We start from the raw sequence: 21530 nt of genomic DNA, 5'->3' as shown, positions 1-21530 counted from the left end.
CAAACAAGCAGTCCAAGTCATTCACAGTTTTTAGTCCAGGGATAATCCAACAACAAAGTCCAGTATCAAAAACAGTTCAGTAACAGACTTACATCAAATCCAAGAATAACAGTTAATAGAACAGGAACTAAACAACCCAGGTTTCTGGCTCCATCTTATGGCCATTTGAGGAACCACACCCAATTACAATTTTAGCATTCCCTTAAAGAGACAGTATTAAAATGTCTATCCTGGTTTATATATTTTCCAACACAACTATTAGGTGACTTATATTCCTAACAAATGTCATTGCCCAGAAGATCATTGGTTGCCCTCTCCCCTCTTGGAAGAGCTTTATAGCTCCCGCTGCCTTAAGAAAGTTCAAAACATTCTCAAAGATCCATCTCATCCTGGGAACCCTTTTTTTTGAACTATTACTATCTGGCAGATGGTACAGAATAATAAAAACAAGAACAAATAGGCTGAAAAACAGCTTCTTTCCCAGGGCAGTAGCTCTTTTGAATTCTTCTGTATAGTGCAGTGTTGGTGTGGTGTCGGGGGTTTCCAGTTCAATGTGTGAAGGGTGAAGGATGTGTGTTTGTGTTTATTTTCATGGTCATGATGTGTACTGAAGATGGTGTTGGATTTCATTGTATGAGGTGCAATGACAATAAAGTAAACTAAAGGAAGTTTGGCTCAGAAGGTGCAACTCATGCAAAATGACCTGATTCTGCACAGTATAAATATAACCTTTAAATGCAGTGACGCTATTTCTCCTGGGTCAGGAGCAGAGTTCTGCGGCTCCCTGTTGCATGGATGTCTCTTCAGATGTCTCCAGTATGTGGGGGGGAGGGATTGGAGAGGGGAGGAAAGGCATGAAAGAGAGTAGTGATCTCATCTGAACTTCTCATCTGAACTCATTCATGGTTCTTTGAGCTTTCCAGGTGTGTCCAGACACTCTTGGATTAATGTATTCATATTTGGAATGTTTCAAAAGATATGGCATGGGGTGGGATTCAAAATTTTCAACAACCGGTTCTGTGGGCATGGCTTAGGTGGTGGGCGTGGCTTGATGATCATGTGACTGGGTGGACATGGCTTGGTGGTCATGTTATTGGCTGGGTGTGGCCAACTCAATATCACTCACATCGAGGCACGCATCTCCTCGCCTGGCCTCTCATGACTGTGGGGATGCTGCAACAGTCATAAGTGTGAAAAATGGTCATAAGTCACTTTTTTCAGTGCCATTGTAACTTTAAATGGTCATTCCACACAAGCAAAGTACCAGCAAAGGAGGGGGAAAAAAACTCCAGAAATGTTCCTGAGACAGGAAGTCTAGTCCTGCCAAGAATTTAATAACGGTTAACAGAGAGGCAGTTTCTGTAAGCAACACCAGAATGTTTCCTTCCTGCCTTCCTTACAGGATTAGGCCAGTAATTTCTTCTAACAACCGGTTCTAGCGAATAGGTGCGAACTGGTAGAATCCCACCCCTGGATACGGCCTCTTTGCACTGACCAATCAAGTTTTTTTTCCCCATTCCAGCCCACATCTCGTTCTAGCAGCTGAAACTTTGCATCATCTTCTCACACTGAAGTTCACACTAACCGCATTTTTAAGGTTGGTGCTCAGGTGTGATTTGTAGTGGTTTCCAGCCTCCTCTGTTAAAAATCCTGCCACGGTTCAGGCTAATCTCAAAGAGATATTCAGAGGAAAGCAGTAAGCTTGCTTGTATTTCTAACATACTTCTCTGGCAAGGAAGCAGGTGTTTAGTGGTAAACTGCTGGGCCTCCTGGGAGGTTGCTGAAAAAAGGACAATCTGCCAGATTAGTTCTGCCCCACTTGCTGGGTTGATTCATATTCTGGAATAGCTGGTTTATCTGGGTGACCACCTGGAGTTTCATGAAGATAATATAGATGCATTCTAAAATTCATGAAGAATGGATTCTTTAAACATTTCTGATTTATACATTGTACTGTAGAAAGTTAGCACCCAACCCTCTCCTAGAAAATTGAAATATCCTAGGAAATATTAAAAAGGCAGAATATTTCCCCTAAAAAGAGTAGAAACTCAAGAGCACTTGGAACTGAACCCAGAAGGATAATTCTTCAACAGTACAATGACACATTTTCCATGTTTACTGTAGTTTTCTCCATTTTGAATCATATAGTCTAATTATTTTTCCTATAGTCCCTATTTTCTGGGGAGTATAGGAATATAATACTAGAACAGCGGTTGCGAACCAGTGGGCCGTGACCCACTGGTGGGCCTTGAGAAAATTTTGGTGGGCCGCAGAGAAATCTCACCCCCAGAGCACCCTCCCAAGGCAATTAATCCAGGCTGCACAGAAACACAAGGCTGCTCAGCCCACATGGCCCGCGGGAACCCTCCCCGCCCACTCACTCCTTACCGGGCAAACTTGCCTGCTAAAATTGCTATTTTTCCTTTTTCCGACCATCATCTGTTCTGCTGTGCCGGGAGATTTAAATTAGCTAGGAAGCAGGAAATGGTTGGATTTCTTGCTTTCTAGCTAGTCTTTAGATCTTCAGCTCTGCGTCCCTTAGGACTGAAGGTTTGCTTGCAAGCAAAGTCAGTGCAGACTCACAGCAAGCAAATTTGAGAGACTGAGCTAGCCGATGGCAGATAGATAGATCACTGAATGATTCTGTGAGCAACTCAATCTGCCTGCTTTGCCTGATTTTGATTCTTTTATGTATATTTTTAAAAATATATTATTTTGTGTGTTTGTTCGTTAATTGAATTTATTTGTCACCTATTTTGCCTCAAGGTGACCCTGGGAAACTTACAACATGAAAAGCCATTAAATTGCAACAATAAAAATACAAAATTATTATTAAGAAATGCAAATAATTAAAAGATGGGAGAGGAGAGAACAAGATGTACAGAGGAGGAGATGGATTCTTTTATTAGTCCATCCACCACCTCCAGTGTGGTACTCACCCCTTGGAGCCCCAGGCCAACTGGTAGAGCCAGGTCTTCAGGCTCTTATGGGAAGGTCAGGAGGATGAAAGCCAATTTTACCTCAGTTAGCAAAATCTTCCCAAAGGCCATTCTTTAAAGTCAGCAACTGCTATCACAGTTTTCAACAAAGTGCCAAATCTAAACACTAGGCCAAAAAATGAAGATCATATAGATTCACACTAAAATGCATGAAAAATGGATTTTTAAGCATCACTGATTTATATACTGTACAATGACATATTTTCCATATTTATAGTTTTCTCCATTTTGAAACATATAGTCTAATTATTTTTCCTATAATTCCATTTTTCTCCTTTCTTTATATTAAAAGATATACCAAGATACATGCTATCAGATATTTAAGATTAATCTTGTTATTTTTAGAAGTGTGGTGTTACTTGCAAACCCTGTTGCTTAATAAAACTTGCAAATAGCACGATCACAAGAAAAATCATGTCTAATTAATAAAAAAAAACAGCAAGTTAATAATAGAGCAAGACAAAAACTTCTGGCCTTGGTGCCATGATGGCTCAGTGGTTAGAATGCAGTACTATAGGCCAACTTACTCCTCACTCCAGGAGTTTGATTCTGACCGGCTCAAGATTGACTCAGCCTTCCATACTTCTGAGGTTAGTAAAATGAGGACCCAGATTGTTTGGAGCAATATGTTGACACTGTAAACTGCTCAGAGAGTGTTGTAAAGCACTATGGAACAACGCTATATAAGTGTGCTACTGCTATTGCTATTGCCTGCTTCAAGGTTCTAGCATAGCCCACCCTGTTCAGAAATATGTTTATCATTGTTAAAGTTGCATTTATAATATGATTTCTAGTGCACTAGAAAACTTCAGATGTGAACTAATGCTTTTTATCAGTGGTGGGCTGCAAATTTTTTAACAACTGGTTGTCCGGATGGGTAAGCATGGCCGGTTGCTCATGTGACTAGATGGGTGATGTCATTCATCATACCCGCCTTGCCTCCCAGCCACTCACCTCAAAGGCAAAGATAGGATTCAGCTGGTTGGGGCTAATCCCACCACTGGCTGGCCCCACCCCTGCCTGTTTTTCAGCCTGTTTTTTTGGCTTTTTTCCGGCCATTTTCTGGCCATTTTTCAGATCAAAAAACACCCACAAAACACGGCATTTTTCAGACCAAATACAACCCAAAAATGGCCCAGAAAAAGGTCCGGGAAGCAGCCCCAAAAATGACCTGAAAATGGCCCAAAAAACAGGCCAAAAATGAGCAGCGACGGGGCCAGCCAGTGGTGGGATTTGCCGGTTCGCTGAACTGCACACAATCTTAACTACCAGTTAGCGCAAACCAATGCGAACCGGCAGCAGTCCACCTCTGGGTATAATAGTTTGGACTTAGGGGACTTCACTTGGCCTTAGAACAGCTCAATCATTGGAAACATCCTGAAACTTCCTGAAAAATCACCAATGAGGATGATAGTCTACGTTCAAGAGGGAGGGTGTTCCATAATAAGCTTGTAAATAAAAAAACATTGTTGCTGGACCACTGTCTTCTTCAATTCATGGGCTTGAAAGACAATCAAAAGATACTGAGAGGATAAATATGCTAGACTGGTCAAGCAGGCTGCTTCTATGCAAAGAAAATGTATCTGGTGCCAGGTTATGTACAGCTTTATGTTGTGACTCCGGGATTTGAATCTGTTCTGTCAGCGGATGTGAGCTCGAGTGAAGAGGATTTGACACTGAAATTTGAGCCTGCATTGTTGAGTGATTTGGAAGGTAGCCAGGATGAGGAAGTGGACTTAGCTATGAGAGACGAACCTAATTTATTGGAGGTCTCGGAGTCTTCTACCTCCCACGAATCTCCCTCTCTGATTACGCAGCAGCCGGTGGCAGATAATCAGGAAAACGTGCAAGAGGTTTCAAGTGAGGAGGACTTTGAGGGATCCTGGCTTGACGTGAGAAATAGACGAAGATTGAGACGTCAATCTCAATTGGGAAAGAGGCGTCAAGCCAGTGATTAATTAATGAGACTAACACGCCCCCTTAGGGGATAAAAGGAAACAGTTTGACTTGAGAAATTTGCCAGAAGCAAAGTGTCTTGTTAGAGCGAAAGTACTGTGAAGATTATCTGAGACATTGTGATTTATAGGCACTTCAGGATTGCCAAACAGATTTCAGAACTACTGCTGAGGACTGGGAAAACTTCAGCTGTTATCTTTGTTGGGGTTTGTTTTTGGTTGCTTATATTTTTGGAACTTTAGTATTTTGATTGCTCAACTGTGGATACAGGTGAGACATAACGGCTTTATAAGTTAAGACCAGCATTTAATTGCACCCAGGAACTGATAATCAATGCAATGATAGTAGAACAGGTATGGAATATATCTAGTGATTCTGATTCACTAATAGAACAGCCTCTGCATTTTAGAGCAACCACACTTTCTGACTGGCATTCAAAGGCAACCCCTTATAAAATGCATTGCATCATTTTAAATGGGTGGTAATAACTGCAAAAGTCATCATAGCTAAGGTATTCCATTCCAGGTAGACCCACAACTAATGCACCAGCCAGAAGAAGGCAAAAAGCTCTCATCACCAAAGACTTGTCCCTGACTAGCTAGTGGAAGCCATGAGTTCAGCTGTCCCTCTCTCCTCCAACTGTAATTCCATCTTGCTTTGGCTCGTCTTCAGCCTTTCCCCCACCGCCAGCCCCATCCAGATCTCAACAGCTTCCAAACATTGGATCAAGACTTCTGCATCATCTCTAGATTATCATAGTATTATACGATGTTCTCCCCCACCTCTAATAACACCCTCCATTTGATTCAAGTTTGCATACATTTAACACCAGAGGCCAAGCAAAGAGGTAACAATTGCAAAAAAAAAGAAAGAATTCATTTTTTCAGTAAATTAAAACTAAAATGACCCAAGGATGACCTTCAAAAGTAAGACTATTCAGCCATCACCCCACTCAATTCTTCCCATTTACTCTGTTGATTGCAGTGCAGATGTAAGCAAAAGGGGTTTGTGTAAGGCAATGATGTCAGAGCTCAGAACTCTTTCTGGGCTCTTCCTTTTGATTCATCTGAGTCATGTCATGAGTTGTCAGTGATGGATCTACTCTTCCTTGAAACATCTTTGTTAACAAGACAAGAGAACTGAAAATTGTTTTGGTCACCTATTTATTTCTTTATGACCTCCAGTTTTTCCAGAACAGAATTACCTGATTTAATAATATTTTTGCTTCAGAGCAAGAAATCTCTTATAAAATGATTTTGATCTTGAATGGGCTCTTGTTCAGCACTGCTCTGCTCCTCTTCACCTCAGCTCATAAGCTCAAAAGAAATGCAGATCTTCCTTTCTTTCCAATTGTTAGAGAATCCATCTAGCACTGACTTTCTAGGACCTGAACCCTTCCTGAAAGCTAAAAAAGGAAAGGTGATTTCCCCCTCTATTCTCTTTTTTCCAACTCTCAAACATTCTAGTCATCGCTTAGTTAAATTATTCCTGTGCAAAAGGTGGTCCCCTGAATATACACGTGTGTATGCTACACCTCATAAAACTTTCTGGCCTTCTTTGGAATGGCAAGAAACCTTCAAGAATCAAGCTTTCTTAATTGCAGTAAGAATTTCTAGTTTTTATTTCTGCCTTCTCTTACCTGAACCCTAGACAAAGTGAATCATTTTGTCTAGTGAACTTTCTGCTTTTCTCCCATTGAAACAAAGTTGCTGCCCCATACTTGCCTTTCTTTCATTTAACTTCACTGTGTACTTAATTCTCATGGATTATTAATACTTTTTATATAATTGATTTGTAACCTGAAAATTTGTGGAAAATATAGCATAAATCACATTGAAAGCTAAAACTATTTGTGCTCCATTCCTCTCAAATTGTTTATTTTTTTATTACCTTCATGTTGTTTGTCTCAAATATTTGTTAATAATTTCTTTTGCTTGATCACTGATTTTAATTTGTTTTTATACTTCTGGAATGTATAAGCCTGCTTAATAACCTATAATTTAAGGATCCTAACATAAATGGAACTGCAGCAGATCCCAATTCATAATATCAGAACGGAAATGTACATCTAAGTGGCCACATTACACTGAGGGTATCTTACCCCAAACCAATGGCTGAACTCTCCCAATGGTTTTGTACAGATGTTAAACAGCAGGCTAGATGAATCAAACCCTGTGGTTTCTCTCCAAGTAAAGACATCTTTGCCAACTTCTGCTCCCTCACTGCAATTGACAGGTACCACTTATTCAGGAAGGGGCATAAGCCCAAAGCACAGCTTCTAAATACTTGTTGGGAGTCCAGAAGTATATAATAGAACAACAGAGTTGGAAGGGACCTTGGACCAGGAGACCCTATACTATTTCAGATAAATGGCTGTCCAAGCTCTTCCTAAAATATCTAGTAATGGAGCACCTACAACCTATGAAGGCAAGTCATTCCACTGATAAATTGTTCTCAATGACAGAACACTTCTCCTTAGTTCTAGGTTGCTTCTCTCCATGATTAGTTTCCATCCATTTCTTTTTATCCTGCCTTCAGATGCTTTGGAGAATAAGTTGACTCCCTCTTCTTTGTGGCAGTCCCTTAAATATTGGAACACTGCTACCATGTCACTCCTAGTCCTTCTTTTTACTAGATTAGACATATCCAAACCATTCTTCATATGTTTTAGTCCCCAGCCACCTAATCATCTTTGTTGCTCTTCTCTGCACTCTTCCCAGGATCTCAGCACCTTTTTTGTGTTGCTGTGACCAAAACTGGATGCAGTATCCCAAGTGTGGTCTTCTAATCTCACTTTTCTTGGTATGAAATGGGACTGAAAGATCGAAATAGGCATACTTCCGTACTTCCCCCATTTAGTTTCTGACAAAGATTATCAACCACAGCTACCATCATCTGAATACTTAATCTAAAGAAAAGCCCAGTGAGTTAATTACAAGTAACAGCCACAGAACTAAATCCTAGAATCTGCAATAGTTAAATATAAACAAGCAAATGGGGAAATTATAGATTTGACCTTGACTTGCACATCAGAATTCTTCAGAACAAAGAAAACAGTTAAAAACAAAGTTCTGGGGGCCCTTAAGAAATGTGATAAGCAATAAAATATTCATTATATCACAATATAGTGCTATTCATCACTATCACTATTAGATTGCACCATCTTGAATTATAAGAATAGAGGAGGAGGTAGTCACATATTTGATTATTTTTCCTAAAGAGGGAAAATCAATTATGTCTTCATTGTAATTCTGCCAATTTATTTTGTATCACAGAGGTATATGGTTTTTTAATATGAGAATCTTTGAAAAGTTAGCTTTCAGATTATTGAAAGCTAACAAATTGTATTATATGCAAATTATTCCCACTGTCCTCCCAATATTGCTGAATTTTCTATATGAATAATAACTGATGCTTCACTCCTTAAAACTTTAAAATATTGGATTTTTTTGGTTCTCACTTTTCATCTTGACAACAGTCACTTGTTTGATTATATTATTAGCCTCCCTATCACTATGACAAAATTATGTTATTACAGCAACAAAGCCTTCTGCATTTCTGTCACTGTTAAGACTAAGACAAAAAATATATCATATAAACATATCCTCAGGGTTATCCCATTTATGAGCTGAAGATCATTGTTATTTGACAGTTAAATATAAATATGATATTTATATTAAAATATTTAGCAAAGAATATCCCACTGCCATAAAAACCCTCCTCCATTTAAAATCTAAATTTATACAATTATTTGTTTAGTTATGTCCATCCCCCAGCGCCTCTGAACAGCTTACAATTAAATATATTAATTTGACTAGAATAGTGATGCCGCCCTTTAAGTTTTCCAAAAACCTCAAAATACGGTGATATACTTTACGCTCATGCATATTCAATGCTATTTTTGAATAATTTTTTGAAATAAGAGTGAATTTAAACTTCAAAATTTGTTTAACAGCAGGCAGATTTCTGCTAATTTCCGTTAATAAACATTGCATCCTGCTTTTAGATAAAATTTTATTTATTCTTTAGCAGCTGTCAATTATTATTTTTATGACAGTGGTTTCCCAACCTTTTGGGCTCCAGGGGTCAATTCCGTGGAGAGTTTTTCCCAGGGACCGGGGGGGGGGCATGATTTCCTGTGCTGCCTGCACCCCTTGAATGTGGATTCACTTCTTTGCATGGCCCAGTTTCTAGCATGTTGTTGACCGGTGCTGGACCATGGACTGGGGGTCGGGGATTCCTGTTTTATGACATAGTTCATAAGGCCACTTCCCTTTATTATTATTTGACAAGAAAGGTACAGAAAGGTACAGATTTTTTTCCACAAATATGGGCAATTATGGTGAAAGGTTGACTCCTTTTACTCCTTAAATTGCTCTTTATCACAAAATTCTTAAACACTCCAGATCGGTTCCTGCCAAGAATCTAAAGCAGACTTGGAAAACTCGTCATTTGCCAACCTTAGCATGACTCCATCAATCAATTGTGGCCTTCCTGACTCAGGTAATAACCTTCATGATTTTGCCTGTCTAGGTCATCTTAGCACTGTTCAAATCACTTAGAATTGCATTTCACAAAGTGAACAAAGCATGTCTCCAAACCTTGTCCACAAAAGATCAAGGCACTTCATTCATTCAAAGCCTTAGCATGGCTATGGCCAAGACTGTTAATATGGACAGTAAACCAGCATTTTTAGTGGACACAAACATATTCTTTAAAAGTGGGAAGAAGCCTTTCAGTAAGCCATGGTGGCCTCATCTTTCAAAGGTAAACATGTGGACCTTCTTCAATCTATCCTAAACATACGCACACCTGTGTAAGGAAGAACAACAGTGACTGGCCCAAAGTCACCTGTGAGCTTTATGGTTTGTTAAACACTGCTACTTAGTTGGACTGTCTGGTTGGCATACGTCTAGCAGTCACAAAATCAACTTTCAGTGCATCAATGTTCAGCCAGATATCAAATCCAACACTTTTGAGTGGTGAAACACAGAGCTATCATGTTTCTAGGAGTAGAAGCTCAGCAATGTCAAGAAGAGGACTCTGAGTACAATGAATTCCAGATCATTCCAATCCAAACACATCTCAATACACCTTTCTTTTTAAAATTCAGGTTGAGATCATAGTCCATTGTTGGAAAGCTCAAATCTCAAAGGAGGTCAAATCAGTAGATCCTAATGGAAATCAACTCTGTTTTGGGAAGGATAGATACTGAAATACTTTGACTGTAAAATGAGAAAACAGGAATTACTGAAAAAGAACCTGGTGTTGGGAAAGATTGAAGGTAAAAGACTGAAGGTGATGGAAGTTGATGAGATGATTAGATAGTGTCATTGATACAATTGATATGAATTTGGGAAAACTCCAGGAGTCAATGGAGGACAGGAGGCCTTGGTATGTTTTGGTTTATGAGGTTGCAAAGAGTCAGACATGATCTAGTGACTGAACAAAAACAACTGAAAGCTCCTTTTTTAGGGATAAAGGGTAAAGTACAATTTCTTTAAAAGATTTTGCAAGGTACATAAGATGGTAATGTAGCATTTGTATTAGAAATAGAAAATTAGAATGGTTTAAGAGTTAATAAGAGATTAAAATGTTGAAATGTTTAGTAATGATTTATTTTAAAATTTAATAAAATATTAAAGGGAATGTTTAGAATATTGAATTTTAAATAAAGAGTTTAATATGACTATGGTATTGATGTTATAATAAAATTATTATAGTAGCATTTGTTTTTGGAAAAGGCAATGGGAATGTTATAAGATTCAATGTTTAGATTTACTATTTAACTATGTATTTAATCATTTTGGATTTATTATTTTTCTTTTATTAAAAAAATTAGTAGATAGAATGTACCAAGCAGAATCAGATTGGGCATTAGGTGTTATTTTAAATGTTAATTTAATTAATTCAGGGGAAGATAGAAAGGCATCATACTCTGATTAGTGATTTCAGGAGAAATTCTTTCTTTTTATTATAAGGAATGAGATAGAGGGATATGGACAAAAGATACAAATATAATGACTCAAATTAAGATGGATTAAATAAGATAGAATTAAGAAGAGTGAAATGTGTGGAGAAGCTAATATAGAAGATATAGAATCATAAATAAAATAGGTAATGATATGTAAGATGAGCATGAATATAATTGGAGTCCATGTAGAGAGAGGTACCTGGGGCCAAGTTACTTTCCTAAAAGATTTTTATATGTTTGTGTGTTGTGTGTTTATGTTTCTGGGAGAATTAATGAAACCTTGCAGAAATACAGAATGAGAATAATGGTAACCAAGTCAGAAAGAAATAGATGAAATAATAATAGTGAAATTGAATAAGAGTAAAGAGAAGTAAAGAGAAATTGGATAAGAGGTATTTGTATGCTCATATGGAAATGGTTTAAAATAGAATTATATTGTATAAAATAAGGTTTTATTTGACTTGTAAAATTTATAATGGAAAAAGGTTTAAGTATGTAATGGTTAATGATGATTTGTTTGTCTTTAAAACTAATAAATTTGTTTTAAAAAAAAACTGAAAGCTCAAACTCAGGGAATAAACTCATTCATAATGTTAGAATTTTCTCATCTGTGCAAGATTCTCAGAAAAGGAAATAATCTCTATGTCTAGAGTTAGTAGCTGGCAATAATCATGCTAAAGAATCATCCAACCATATCCACTTTCTTAATTCTCAGTTGATCACTGAATCTGGAGGAATAGCATTCTTGACAATGAGCTCTCCATGGTCCTAATACTGCCTTGTTCCACTAAAGAAAGATCAAGACATTCCTCCCCTGCCCATCTTTCAAATCCAGCATCAAGTGACTCTTCCAATTTCGGTGAATATCTATTCCATCGCTTTGAATTTTTAGTTACAATAGAATAAATAGGTAATTCTGAGCATTGCTATGACCAATAATTTGAAATATATCCATTTCAAACTGATTTGGTCCTTTTAAATTAAAATACACCTCAAATTCACTGTCCACTGTATACGTTCAGTTACTAAAAAATGTTTCTATTTCATAAAATAATTTTCCTTCCTAGAAGAATACAAAATCTGCAATTCACCAACCTAGAGAAATTCCCCAATTCATGTCTCACTCATGTCACTGATGTCATCCAATTGGTCCCATGTGCTAAAATGCAACTTTGGGAGGTGTTTCTTAAAAGCTCAAACAAACTTTTAATTTACAACCTTGATGAATGTTTGGTTTCCACCTCAAAAAGTAACCTTCTACCAAACTCTACTAAAATCTCAAATCTATTTTCCCCACCCTCCCCCCAAAAATCACCCCAGCCATCAAATCTCTGAGCTAATGAAAAAGGCTCTAGGCTAACTCTGCATTTCTAAGAGTGCCATGATGAACCATGTCATCTGTCTGCTTTGTATGTGTATTTGGATGTCGTATGCATATACAAAAAAGTACAAAGTTAGCATCACAATGGCACAGGGCTATTGTCATCCTGCTGACAAAAGCATTCAAATCCTCCAGATGTCTGCACCTATGGAGTCAATATGGCTTCAATATAGTTGTGAAGACCTTTGACAAAGGACCACCTGAAATACTTCTTGAAGGGATCTCATTAAACAAGTCTGCTCCCTCATTTTTCTAAGAGAAGCAACCATTGTGCTTTGTATCACTTATTCATAGCCTTCCCCAGACGTCTCTAGCATTGCCATATCTGGAAAACATTGTGACAAAGGGCCAGAAGATGATAACAATACTCTGCAAAGTGAAACAAAGCATCTCATCATGGATTGTACACAAAGCCTCATCACTGCAGTGAGTCCAAGCTGTCTCATACAAGCAGAGGGTTCAGGAAATGTTATCAGAAATAAAGATGAAACTGGAACTGCATGCTCTGCTTCATACTGAGCATGGATTTCCTGTTATCATTCTTTCTCAAAATGCCAAGTGGGTTAAGGAACCAATATTGACCAAAAAGATATTGTTCTCAAAATAACTGTAAAATAGTAATTCAAACACTTTTTGTTTGTTTGTTTCCAATAGTAGGCATTGGTGATTGTGTATTTACTCAGCACATGTAATTTTCACTGTTGTATACTGTGAATTTCAAAGAACTTTCTGCCTACCTTGCTTATGTACAGAACACATCATTCATTAATTCCTATTATTCACATCTGATCTCTGTGTCAATCTTGTCATTTATGCCTATAGAGTATTGAGAAGGGCACAAGATTCTTGAGCAAGTCCTCAAGAACCCTGAATATTGTTTTTTCAAGTCGATCACAAGCTTGGAGAGCTAAAAAGCAAAATCAGAAAACAGTTTAAATTTAACCTAGACAGATGAGGCTTGCTATTGAGGGATTTGGCTTTGCAGTTGAGAAAGGAAGTATTTCCATGACTTCTCACCTGCAGTCTACACAACAGAAGGGCAAACAACAGGAATCACTAGACTAAAATGTTAGTGGTTGTCTATGAAATCTCCTGTTTTTCTCAGAATGATATTGAATCCTTTCCTGCTATTACCCTATTTGCAAGAGGCGCTAATGCATACAAGCATCCTACTGCATAGAGGATTAAATGACCCACTGAGTTCCTTCTATATGGGCTGATCCACATGTATCTATGGAACAACTGCAAACCAGAGCAAAAAAACATGATCTACATATTTGAAATACAGAGAAGCAACTAGAATTCTAGTGAGGGTTCTATCTCTTTTCATGGAATCCGCTCTGACACCTCTGTATGTTATTAAGAAATCAGTGATGTACGATACATATTTGAGCCAAATCTGCCTCATGTTTTTCTCAGTCATTTAGCTACACAATACAGATCTGAGACCAATTGCTCACTGATTGTCTCTTGGATCTATGAAGGAGAGGGAAATGTGGTTTGAGTAAAGATACAACTCCAGAAGCATGTGGCATAGTAGTTAAAATGCAGTACTCCAGGCTAACTCATTGCTCACTCCAGGAGTTTGATTCTGACCAGCTCAAGGTTGACTCAGCCTTCTATACTTTCGAGGTCAGTAAAAATGAGGACCCAGATAGTTGGGGGCAATATGCTGACTCTGTAAACCACTTAGAGGCACTATGAAGTGGTATATAAGACTAAGTGCTAGCTCTATTTTTTTGCATCTTTTCTCTGATTGACCATTAGGGGCATTGGGAGAAAATGTTCTGTCCTAGGCTTCCCCAAAAAAGCACTAAGCCAACCCTGAGTCCCGGCAGAACCTCTTTTATTAAATGAATGTGAATTTAGGGCATTCACATTCAGCCAACGGCTTGGCAAATAGTCTTGCAAAGGTAAAATAATTACCTCAGACCTTATCTATCTTGGAAATCTGCCCGGTAAATATTTCCACATGCAGTGCTGACAGGGAAGGGAGGGGTTACACAGACAAATCTTCACGAAGTTGGAACGAAAGAATGAACAAATGAACAAGTTGTTTCCTGCAAAAGCCCCCTCTCCTTTTGCTCCTCTTTTAGTCATGAAGGCAGGGGCCATTCATGGTCCATCTGTGGCCTTGCTTCCACATCGACCCTGAGTTCTTAATTGTTCCTTCCTTTTGGCAGCTTTGCGCATGCGCAGGCTGGGAACCAGTTCCAGAAGCTCCCCTGCCACACTGCTATCTGAGCCCGAAGGCAGCTGATGACTGCCAGCCTGCCCTGGCCCCATCTCTGCCTCTGATGCAGAGCCCTCATCCGAGCCTTCCTCAGCCTCCAGGACTGGCCCAGGTTCCTCCCCAACCTCCTTGCTGTCAGACTCTGCTGCCAGTTCCGTCAGCCACCAGCGGACCACAACAGAAAGGATACTTCGGAAGGGATTCTGTTGTTTTCCTCTTTGTTTCTGCTCTGTCTTTTCCAATTGGCAGACTTTTAGACTCTAACATTTAGTCTGCTTCTGCAGGAAGAATAAAAATCAGAAGACCTCTGTAGGTTAGACCCTGAGCAACAGAATGAAGTTTAATGGAGACAAATGGGAAGTTATTTGCTTGGAAACATAAATCAAGTGCCCTGACACAGAATAGAGAATGACTTGCTTGGCAGCTAAAAAGGGGTTTGAAGTAAAATTTGATTGCAAACTAGATATGAGACAGCAGTATGATATGACTGCAAAAAAAATCAATTTTAGTCTGCAGCAACAATATAGTTTCCAAATCATAGGAAGTCATTATTTGACTTGATGAGGTCCCATTTCTAGGATTGTGCCATATTTTAACAAGAATCCTTTAAGTGGGATGCAGAAAAACAATAGCTTTGGAGAAAGGCAACAAGAATGATCAGGGGACCAGAAAATAAATCCTATGAAAAGGAATTGAAAAGTGATGGGTAAATTTAGCCTTGGGGGGAATGCCTGAGGAACTATGATAGTGCTCTTTAAATGCCTGAAAGAACACCACAAAGGAGAAGGTCAAATCCTGCTCTGTATAACTCCAAAATGCTGGATGAAGAATAATGGATGCAAGTACAGAAAAGCAGGTTGTTGAATATAAGGAACAACTTCCCAAGACTAAGAGCACTTCAACAGTAGAACCAATTATCCAGAAAAGAAAAGATTGTGGATTCCCTTTTACTGAATCTGTTCAAAAAAGAGGTTAGATAGATGTTACAAGATGGTTTAATTTCAGTTCCTGCAATGAGCAACTGGGTTGCTGGATTCAGTGAATAGTTCTATGATTCCAAGTAAAGAGAGAGAATATTTAGGGTTTAGGGTTGAATTATGGACTTATTGGTGCTTTCTGGGCCTGGTTGTTTGGGCCCTGGTTGTTTGCTTGCAGATGTTTGCAGATCTAACATAATCAGTGATAACAGGCATGGTTTGATCTCCATTTATATTCAGTAGCTCGCCTTGCCAGTATTGTTAGCAGTGTGGATTTCCCCTTGGTAGATTGATTAGGGTATTGTTTTCTACTTGTTTGCCTGGTGTTTATCCATGTTTATCTGGGTGTTGGCTGCTGGAGGGTACATGATCTCATCTTTTTTCTTTCTTAGCTTTTTGTTATTTATTTTGAATGATATTTAAATATAGTTTATTTCTATGTGTCTCTTGATGGCTGATTTGTCTGAATGCCAAGCTCCCAGGAATTTCCTAGTGCTTTTTGATTTAGCTTGGTTTAAGATGCTCAGTTTCCCAGTTGAAGCTACGGTCGAGTCTGCCTGTGCGATGTGAGATGTCATCATGTCTTCCGACTGCCAAGTCTTGGTGTTCATGGATATGCTCTGCTAGTCTTCTGTCTATACTATTAACTAGCTGTTAATAGTCCTTGCGGTATCATCTACAAAGTTATCTACAGCAAGGCAACAATCCCTGTTATGTGATTACCCACTTAGTGAGCACTTTGATTAGAGACAAAGTTGCAGTACCAATTTAGTCACTAAACAAAGATTACCTGTCATTGTTCCTTTTTGGTTGCACTGCAATAGGCATTTTCAATCTTGCTCCTGTTTCCTACTATACTTGCTTCCTTCCCTAACCTTTCATGCTGCAGCAACAAATCTCAAATAAAGAAGGTATCCCAGTGAATTTCTCTGGGTATAAACTTTTTAAACTTATGGAGTAAGAGGGAGGCTTTCCTCCTTTACTATTTACAGCTCTTCAGAACAGCCTGGTGCAGATTTTGACGGGAAATAGAAGTAGTCCTTGATTAGTGACCATTGGTGAATGGAAATACATTTGTTCAGTGAAATGATCATTAAGAAAAATAATGAAAGGTATCTAAATAAAGCAGTTGCTCAATGAGGATTACTTCAGGGTAACCTTTTACTCCAGGGTAGTTTCTTAATCTTAGCAACAATAAGATGTGTAGACTTCAATTCCCAAAATTCCCCAGCCAAAACACAAGATGGTTTAATGATTCTTAATTTGGGCTAATCACAGATGTACCATATATGGGAAATGCGTATGCTTACATTTATAGACTCTGAAGTGAATTCCAAGATCCACTGTTCCACGTTAAAAAAAAAAATCAATATTGGTTGAAAGGATATCATTCAAGGGCTAAAATTGCATGAAAGAAAGCTGTTTCCAGTATTTCAAGGATAGAGGTTTAATAAAGTCTGCAATGCATTCTACATCTCATTTGAATCTTCTGGATTTTGCCTGGAAATGTTGGTTTTTGGAGCTTATTATTATTGGAAATTTCTATACTCTTCAGCCAAGTGTCAATGATGGGAAATCTATGTGGTCGTTAGGCAGTAATAGTTAATGTTTTGCTTTGCTTTTCTAAACAAAATAGAAACCAACACTGAACTTGCAGTCTTAATTTTAGCTTATTTCATCAAGTTTAATAAAGAATATCTTAATTGTTAATTTGTGATAAGAACTAAATGTTTTTAGAAGAAGCTGCTACTTCTCCAGCTTGATTACTCATAGTAGCTTCCCTACATCAAAAAGCTTTCTACACCTGGAAGAAAATATTGCTGTATGTCACTGTTTCACAGTAGTAGAAGAATGGTAGAAATTATATATGAAAAATAAACTATTCAAGGGTAAGTAACAATTATCAAATGCATTTAAAAAAATTACAGACACCAATTATTGGGTGTTACGGTTCAAGGTTTTCTTTGCATCTCAAAATCATTATATAGAATATTCTATAAACTAAACCTTTTAGGGGTCTTTTTCCTTCCCCTGAAGTGTTTAAAATTCAAGTAGACAGTAGCAATTTTCTTTTAATCTAAGCAAACTGATGTGTCAAAGGCAATCAGAATACCAAAGCTATCTCCAGAGAATCCTAATAATGTTGATGAATAGCTGTGCTCTCTGGAAAACTCATCCACTGAACTCTTGACATCGAATGTCACAAATACTTACAGTTGTGATAGGTAGAGCAGCCCAGGTCTCATACCCATAATCTGAAAGACTCACTATATATTTAAAAAAAATAGAGAGAGATTTGCAAGAGTTCTGCACCAATCTAACATCATCTTGTTTGGGGAATTCTTGCCATAATGTTTTGTGAAATGAAGATGCAGAAATGTTAATTTTTCCATGCCTTATTATGGGAGTATCCAAAACATCTTTTTCTGCACTGCACAGGTAGCAGTAAAAAAACAGAACAAACCCTGGGCTATGTGGAAAGAACACACATTTTAAAACAAACATCTATTATCCGGAGAGCTAAATCACAATAACCAGAGAAAGAAACCTAGTGTTATTAGGTTAATTTCATGCAGCCAAGATGTCAGGTCCTATCCTCAGAACATGCACATGGTACATCATGGTTTCTCTTGAGCCAAAAAGCTTATATTAGGAGGCCCTATTAACACATTTCTAGTGCTCAAAATTATATGTAATTTAATTCAAAGTGATTTGTACATATTCCCCAACCATGCAAATTAACTAATTACTGAAATGTATTTATAATTATGTAACGTTATTTAATACATGATTTTTCTTTATGCATGTTTTACTACTGGTTCCCTAATCGGTTTAAAATTTTCTTACATTGAATTCTTATTCAGCCTTTTGCTACTTGTTTTGCATTCTTTCAGTTCTTTAAACTGTATTTTTTCTTCTATTTTGGGATGTTTTACTCACCGGGTGTTCCAAAGAGGGTTTTCCAAAAGGCAATAAGACTTTCTTGGGGGAGGGGGGGTGTTTCCTTGAAAATGTTTTGCTTCTCATCCAAGAAACTTCTTCAATTCAGTTCAGAACTTTTTCAAGGAAAAAAAATCAAGAAAGTCCAGTTGGAAAAGCACCTTTGGGACAACCCTATCCTGGATGATTGAGAATCTCCATAGATATTTACTCATCAGATATTTTTCAAACTTCTTGTTTCAAAGATTTAACTGTAAAATAATTGTAAATCCAAAGGTGATTAGAAAATGAAGTTGAATGAGCTAGTGTTCTTAAAGGCTTCCCTGTGGTTGAGAGCTTCATGGCTTCCCTTATCTCCTGGTGCTCAGACCAGTGGGATGAGCCCTTTCCTGCTATTTCTCATGAAGAGCAGCCATCCAGAGCACAAGTGGGCAATATTTCATCCTCTCCTTATCCAGAAAGGTTCCACTGGACCAAAATTGCTACCAATCCATTGCATATTGGCCCGGCAGCATCTCTGCACTTTTCAGAGACATCTGGTTCATCATTTTCCTCATACATAAATCTTCAAAATTTACAATTCTCATTATCTATGTTGAGCCAGAGGAGCAGTCAATACTTACTTCAATTACTCACCACAGTTCTAATAAGACCCTTTCAATATAGATAGCTTCTATCATTGCAGATTAGTATCATAGGTTAGAGAAGGTAAAATCATTTACAATTAAGAATATAGCAAGATATCCTAGTTTAGAAGACAGCAATTTGTGAACCCCGGATCACATCACTTTGATTGAAGTTGGTGTAATTTACTCCAGATTTTGATAAATTATTGAGAAAAAAATGACCTATTTGATCTTTAAACCTCTTCCATTTTCCCTTGGGCCATCCACTCTTCCCTTGGGCCATCCACTCATTAAAACAATAGGGTATGTCCTTTGGACTTCTCTTGGACCAAATCTAAGTTTCAATCTGTCTATGTGTCTGTCTGTTTGTGGGTGGGAGGGGGAGGGGAGATGCCCTTGTAAAATGGTGTGTGTGTGTGTGTGTGTGTTTGTGTGTGTGTGTGTGTGTGTGTGTGTATTATATATATATATATATATATATATATATATATATATATATATATATATATATATATATATATATATATTCTGAGGTTCTCGGGGTATTTGTATGTGGATCTTTGGTTATTTGGGTTTTTTCCCGCGTAAAATTGGAAGTATCTAGGCAACGTTTCGATGAAGTCTCATTCATCATCTTCAGGCTTCTGTCTTCAGCTCTGTGCTTCTCAGAGTGGTGTGAGCTTGCAGCTGCTTCTTCCTTTTAACTGCTAGTGGGGGTGTGACTTGATTGGGTGGGGGCTTGGCTGTGTTCTGATTGGGTGGGGGTGTGTTCTCATTGGTAAAAACCCGAATAACCAAAGATCTATCTATCTATCTATCTATCTATCTATCTATCTATCTATCTATCTATCATCTATCTATATTTGTTTTCTTAAGTTTTCGCGGGTACTTACATGTATGGCATTCGGCTTTGTTCGGGTATTTTCCCACGTCATTGTAGTTGTTCTTTTAAAGTTGTAGCAACGTTTCAGCAGAATCTCATCTGCCATCATCAGGCTTCTGTATTGTGTTCGTCTGTGAGTCAGACTTTTACAGTGGTCTGACTCACAGAGAGAGAGAGAGAGAGAGAGAGAGAGAGAGAGGGAGGGGGAGGGAGGGAGGGAGGGAGGGAGGGAGAGAGAGAGTATCCAGCTTTGTTCGGTATTTTCCCACGTCATTATAGTTGTGCTTTTAAAGTTGTAGCAACGTTTCGGCAGAATCTCATCTGCCATTGTCAGGCTGTGTGTATAGAATATATATATATGTTACACACACACACACACACACACACACACACACATATATGTATATACACACAGTATAATTTCAGCAGGAAGCTGGTAGGTTAAAAAACAAAAGGTGACTTGCCCAACTAAGCAGGGTTTGGCCTTTAAATACCAAGCATAAGAAAATATTCATTTCACAAAGGATAAAATGGTGACACTCAAGCACCTATCCCTCCCTCCAAAATGAGGAAAGATGTGTCAAAAAGTAAGCTAACTAACCTACACACCCACACACAATAGCCCAGATTCCTTTATATTGTAACTGTTTACCACTACCTACCGGTACTTTAACCATCTAGTTACAATCGAACTACACTGATTTCAAAATCAAAGGGCACATCTAAAATAAATGGCTAAATTATATCCACCTCAACAATTTCACACTTTTTAATTTTCTAGGAACGCATCTGGGAACTGCACAGAGGCTCTGGATGACAGAATTTCATTTTGCAACATGCCACGATCATAATAATCAATCCATCTAGATATGAAAATTAAGAGGAGCAAGTGGTGTGGCAGTCATTAAATGTCAATTAGCATAATGCAATTCAGGGCTTCACTGCTAAATCCCAGTTATTTAGATAGATGTAAGAAGGTATTTTCAGTTGTGGCCCCAATTTTATGAAATGATCTTCTCCTGAGGGCTAAAATGGTTTCTAACCTGTAAGAATTCCAAAATACACCAGAGCAACGATGTTCCAGGGGTGGGCTTCAAAAATTTTAGCAAAGGGTTCTCTAACTGATTGATGGGTGACCATGGCCATGGTGGGCGTGGCTTAGTAGGCTTCCTGCACCGTGGTGGGGGAGCGTTTTTGCCCTCCCCGGGCTCCCTGGGCTCTGGAGGCCTTCCTCAAGCCTCCAGGAGGGCAAAAATGGCCTTCCCAGGCTCTGGAGCCTCTCTGGAAGCCAGAAACAGGCCCATTTCTGGCCGTCCCAAACTTCTGGGAGGCCTGGTTTTTCACCCTCCCCGAGCACCCGTGCGCGCACTGCACTTATCTGCATCCAAAACGGGCCTTGTGGGGACTTCTTGGAGGCAAGGTGTGGGCGGGGCCAGCCAGGAGTGGGATTTGGGTGTTCTCTGAACTGCACAGAATCTTAGCTAGGGGCTCTCCCGAACCCCAGCGAACCCCCAGAACCCCACCCTTGGATTTGCCATTATGTTATTTGAACAGGGGCTTT

Source organism: Notechis scutatus, chromosome 1 (genome assembly GCF_049901735.1).
Source record: "Notechis scutatus isolate UNSWTSFEM ecotype Mainland chromosome 1, rNotScu1.2, whole genome shotgun sequence".
NCBI classification, from domain to species: Eukaryota; Metazoa; Chordata; class Lepidosauria; order Squamata; family Elapidae; genus Notechis; species Notechis scutatus.
Note: the sequence above shows the minus strand (reverse complement) of the source record.